The sequence below is a fragment of the Hermetia illucens genome, chromosome 4 (assembly GCF_905115235.1).
Source record: "Hermetia illucens chromosome 4, iHerIll2.2.curated.20191125, whole genome shotgun sequence".
Taxonomy (NCBI): Eukaryota; Metazoa; Arthropoda; class Insecta; order Diptera; family Stratiomyidae; genus Hermetia; species Hermetia illucens.
Window position 1 is genome coordinate 82,682,893 of NC_051852.1, and position 6,241 is coordinate 82,689,133.

Genomic DNA, 6,241 nt, shown 5'->3' on the forward strand with positions numbered 1-6,241 from the left:
AAGTTCAACTTCCGAAAAGCCAATTTTGACGGTCTGAACTCAGCTTTAGCGTCTTTCAACTGAGTACATAAATTAAACAACTCATCGCGTGATGAAGCTCTAAACACCTTTTACAATATCCTGTCCGATCTCCTCTCATGTTATGTCCCTTCTTCCCCTCCCTGCCTAAGTTCATGCCCAACTTGAAGAAGTTTCGGGCTTCTAAGAATGACGCCGAGCTTGCTCACTTTAAGACTATACGCTCTACTCTGAAGTCAATGGTCAGGTAAAAGGTACTTATGGAGCGTCGAAGCCGCCCTTGCCCGCGGTAACTTAAAACCCTTATGGTCCCTCGCTCGCAATTCTCGTAATCCAACTCAATCTCTCCCTTCTTCCATCAGCTTCGCTGACTCCACTGCCAACTACCCACAACAATCCTGCGACCTTCTCTGCACCTACTTCTTTTCAGTGTTTTCTCCCTCGAGCCCTCCACCCTCTACACCTCTATAAGTGCAAACTCCTCCGAATCTCTAACCATTCCTCACCTTACGCCTTCTTTGGTTGAGTTCCTCATTGGTAATCTTGGCCCCAATGTCGGACCTGACCCCGATGGGCTTCCTAATCTCTTCCTCCTTAACTATGGAAAACACATTTCCTTCCCCATGAGTATAATATACAACAAAAGTCTAGATTAATACTACTTTCTCCGTCTCTGCAAAGAGGCCCTCATCATCCCTCAAGAGCTAGAGACCCTTCTCTTGCTGTGAACTACCGCCCCATTTCCCTTCTCTCCTCTTGCTCCGAAATCCTGGAAAGATACGTCAACGACTGGTTGACCGCGCACTTCGGTCACCTCATTGTTAAAGAGCGGCATGGTTACGTGAAACATAGATCAACGGCTTCAAATCTTCTGGTCTTTATCAACTTTGTTGCTAAATGCTTGAATTCACGACAAGAGGTACATGCTGTTTATACCGATTTCTCCAAAGCCTTTGATACCGTTGACCATAACATTTTCCTTTCTAAACTTTCATTACTAGAGTTCCCTCCCTCAGTCATCTCCTTGCTTTCCTCCTATCCCTCATATCGTTCCTGCAGAGTTTCTTTTCATAGCTACTCATCTCGTTCCTTCTCTCCTTCCTCTGGTATTCCCCAAGGCTCTATACTTGACCCGCTACTCTTCCTGTTTTTTATTAATGACCTCGCCTCCACCCTCACCTGCCCGTATTTGCTTTATGCAGACGACCTTAAATTGTTTGCCTCTGTTTCGTCTCCTTTGGACTGTGCTCTCCTACAGTCCAACCTTGACAATTTAGTCCGTTGATGTTCGGTCAACAAGCTAACACTGAATGTCAACAAATGCTACTGGATACGCTATTCCCTTAAACCCTCCCCAACATCCTTTTCCTATTCTCTCAGTGGACAACCCCTTTTACTACTGACCTCCTTTAATGACCTGGGTGTAATATTCGACGACAAACTTCGTTTCAATTCCCACTTCGTAGACTTCATTATTGAGCTTCCAAAATGTCTGGTTTTATCCTATGTTCCTCCTCCGACTTTACCTCAGTCCAGCCCTCCTTAATACTCTTCAATTCCCATGATGGAAAATTCGTCTGGAACGTCGGCGGGACTCACTAAGGCAGCACATTGCTAGACAGATTCAGATCAGCACTGGCAATGCCAGCCGACGGGTGAGAAATAAAGTGCAAAGGGTTTACCGGAACTATGCCATCCCCTGTGAGACACCCGTTGTTGAAATTCTGGACACACTAAAACAGAAACTTTCTGTCATATGCAGGCGGTTAAGGCGGTATGGCGAAAGTTATTCCAGACGTGTCCAGAATGCAACATACGCGAGGAACCAGCGGAGCTTTTTCAGATCTCTCAACAATGCAGATAGTGCAGTTTTCGGTAACGGAAACAAAAGAATATTGGGGTGGACTTTGGGGGTTACCCGCCCAGCATGCTGAGCATACTGAGTGGATCACCGCCGAAGGCACCCGCCATACCAATGCACCTCGCATGAATTTTGCGGATGTTACCGAAGAGAAAGTTCGACGAGCCATAAACAGCTCGAAGAACTGGAGGGGCCCAGGTCTGGATCGGGTGCAGAATTTCTGGTATAAGAAATTTACCACCGTACACAGTCGGTTGGCACGCAGTATAAATGAAGTCATGAGTCGGCCGGAGGAATTTCCACCTTTCCTCACTGTGGGGATTACCTACCTTATCCCTAAGAAGGACACGGTGCAGGACCCCGCAGACACAAGACCGATTACTTGCTTACCAACCCTCTACAAATTCATCACGTCCATTATTAGTGGAAGGATCAATGCGCACCTCGAGACCAACAACGTTCTGTCCGAGGAGCAGAAGGGTTGCCGAGTTGGGTGAAGGAGTTGCAAGAGCAACTCATTATTGACTCGGTAGTTGCAGCTAGGTGCTCAAAGGGTAGTATAGGTAGTATAGGTCCCAGGGCGAAACGCGGATTGGTACGCACGATGGAGCATAAAACCTGGGAAATGCCTGCTGAACCAACACCAACAGCTCTACTACCAAACCCTATCTCCACCTCCACGTGGTGACCGCTGGGAGCTCTTTCTTGACGAAAAACTGCAGACGGAGAAGGATGAAGGCGAGTCTCCCGCGCCTAAAAACGGGACAAATTGTACCAACTGGTCCTCCAGGTTGGGGGTTGGGTAGGGCTGACAACCCTACACGGAAAACAACTTGTTACGAACCCACAACAAGAGCCTCGGACAGGACGGATTTTAAAACGACGGACCCGGCAGCGACAAAGGAACAACGATTTGCGCATTTTCTCATGGAACGTGCGCTCCCTGTACAGAGATGAAGCTGATAAGCAGCTAGCCGATACCCTGTCCCAATATAGGGCTGATATAACAGCGCTGCAAGAGATGCGATGGACAGGGACCGGTTTCCTGGACAAGAGCCACTACACCATATATTATAGCGGTCATCCAGTAAACCATGTGCTCGGAGTAGGTTTCTTAGTCAGCCAAAAAATGAAACCTGCTGTTATCGGCTTTGAAAACATAAGCGAACGGCTATGCACTCTGCGCTTGCGAGGCAAGTTTAGAAATATAAGCCAAATAAACGTTCACGCCCCTACAGAGGAGACTGCAGAGTCGGAGAAGGATACCTTCTACGAGGCAGCAGAACGAACCCTCGAAGCCTGTCCCAGATATGATATCAAAATCATACTTGGGGATTTTAACAGCCAAGTAGGGAAGGAGCCCGTATTCAGGCGATACGTTGACTCTCATAGCCTACACGAAAAAACAAATGATAACGGACTGCGGACTATTCAATTAGCAGGGTCACACGAAATGGTTGTTGGAAGTACCTGGTTTGCGCGGAAAGCGGTCCACAAACATACGTCGGCCTCTCCAGACGGGACCACTTTCAACCAAATTGACCACGTGTTGATCGAACGCCGCCACCTCTCAGCCTTGATGAATGTCAGAACATATAGGGGGGCCAATATAGACTCGGATCACTATCTCGTTGGCATGGTGCTCCAAGCTCGAATAACAATACCACCTAGAACTCCCTCTGACAATCAGGTGAGATCCGCGACACCTATAAGAGGGAAATGGATGCCGCAATAACCGCAGTCAACAGAGGACCTGGAGATGAAGCATCAACAAATGATCTTCACAATCACCTGAAGAACGTTATCATGGATACGGCCACAAACATACTTGGCCCCAGCCGCAAAAGGAGTCGGAACGGCTGGTTTGACGATGAATGTAAGCTAGCAACGGAACGGAAGAATGCCGCATACCGAGTAATGTTGCATTCTCAAAGAACGCGGGCACGCGCAGAGACTTATCACGAACTCCGTCGAGCGGAGAAGCGACTTCACAGACGGAAAAAGGAAGCCTGGGAGAACCAACAAGTCTGTGAACTAGAAAAGTACAGGGAGCAACCGCACCAGCCGCGCAAGTTTTACCAACAAGTCAGCAGGATGAAGCCTTATACACCTCGATGCTCATCCTGCCGAGACAAAGAGGGATATCTGATTTCCGACAGAATGGGCATATTAGAGCGATGGGTTGAGTACTTTGATGAGATACTGAACAACCAGAACATCGGCGAGTTGGAGGTCTCGCCAACTGAAGACGACGGACAAATACTACCACCACCAAGTTTAGGAGAAACAGTCCGTGCAATTCATCGGCTAAAAAATCATAAGTCGCCAGGAGCCGATGCAATTACAGAAGAATTGGTTAAATATGGAGGCGACCAGTAACACCAAGTGGTTCATCAACTTGTGCTCAAGGTATGGGACAGCGAATCAATGCCTGACGATTGGCAACGAGGCATTATCTGTCTCATACATAAAAAGGGAGATATCACACAGAGATATCACGTTGCTGAGTACCATCTATAAGATATTCTCCACTATCTTGCTAGGCCGGATAGCCCCATACGCCCAGAACATCATTGGCCCATACCAAAGAGGCTTCACTCCAGGCAAATCAGCAACAGATCAGATTTTCTCTGTGCGGCAAGCGATGGAAAAACTGTTGGAATATGGACAACAGTTACACCATCTGTTCATCGACTTTAAAGCCGCCTATGATAGCATAGCCAGGGTAAAACTGTACACGGCCATGAGAGAATTCGGTATCCCGACGAAATTAATAAGACTGACTTGGCTGACCCTGACCAATGTGCGAGGCCAGATAAAAACAGCAGGATCACTCTCAAGACCATTCGACATCAACAACGGTCTACGACAAGGGGATGCGCTATCATGCGTCCTCTTTAACCTGGCCCTCGAGAAAGTGATCCGTGATGCTGAGGTAAATGCAAGAGGTACGATCCTCTTCAAGTCCACCCAACTACTGGCCTATGCTGACGATATCGACATCATGGGAAGAACCACCCGAGATGTACAAACTGACTTCATCCAGATCGAGCAGGCGGCGCGAGTCCTTGGGCTGCACATCAATGAAGGCAAGACAAAATATATGGTGGCAACGTCAGCACCGAAGATGAATCAACCAACAACATCAAACCGCACTGGTCAAACATGAGAAATAAGGATAGGAGAATACAACTTTGAGACCGTTGACAATTTCTCCTATCTAGGGTCGAAAATCACAACCGATAACAACTACGATGATGAAATCCGCGCACGGTTGTTGTCAGCCAACAGAGCCTATTTCAGCTTACAAAGACTGTTCTGCTCGAAACGTCTCGCCATAGCGTCAAAGCTCTTACTGTACAAGACTATGATCTTGCCAGTCCTCATGTATTCCTCGGAAACTTGGGTTCTTAGCAAGAAAAATTGCGAACTCTTGGCCGCGTTCGAGAGAAGAATCCTCCGAAGAATTTTTGGCCCCCTACATGAGGATGGACGATTCCGTAGCCTACACAATGACGAAATCTATGAGCGATACCATGACCGTCCGGTTGTGGATAAAATCCGGCTCAATAGGTTACGGTGGGTGGGTCACTTAATCCGTATGGATGAGGATGATCCCACCTGGAAAGTCTATAAGGGCAATATCTATGGTAGAAAAAGAAGACGAGGCAGACCCTGCCTAAGATGGAGCGATGGCGTGGGTCAGGACGCCAGACAGCTTTTATGGATATCGAATTGGTGGACCTCGGCGCAAAGCCGGGATGTCTGGAGTTCCTTGTTGGGGCGGGCCTAGACCGGATACCGGTTGTTGCGCCGTTGATGATGAGTTGTAGCTAGATCCCAAAGAAACCTCTTCAGTTGCTATATTGATTATGTCAAGGTTTTCGATAGCGTTCCACATACCTGGCTAATCGATGTTCTACATCTGTATCGCATTGATTCGAAACTAATAAAGTTTTTGGGGACAGTTATGGAAAGGTTACATACCACCTTATCACTGCGTACATCTGGAGGTGTTAATACCTCAGAGCCCATCCGTATAAGAAGGGGCATCTTCTAGGGGGATTTGTTGAGTCCCCTTTGGTTTTGTATGACACTGAACCCCCTTTCATGGCTACTGAATGAAGCTAGAGGGCATGGTTTTGCAATAAAGTAGGGGCGTGGTTGACGTGGCGGCACAACATCATCGCCAAGTCGAATCGCTGTGCGCTTATTTTTATAGCAAAGAGCAGGCGAGTCCCTTGCATGCGACTGTCTGTAAGGCAGACTGTGGGCTGACTCCACTTAACTTGAAGGATCGATCTTTCAATCCTTTGAGTGGGGTGAAGTCGGACCAAGAGCGGATCGATGAATGAAAGTCGA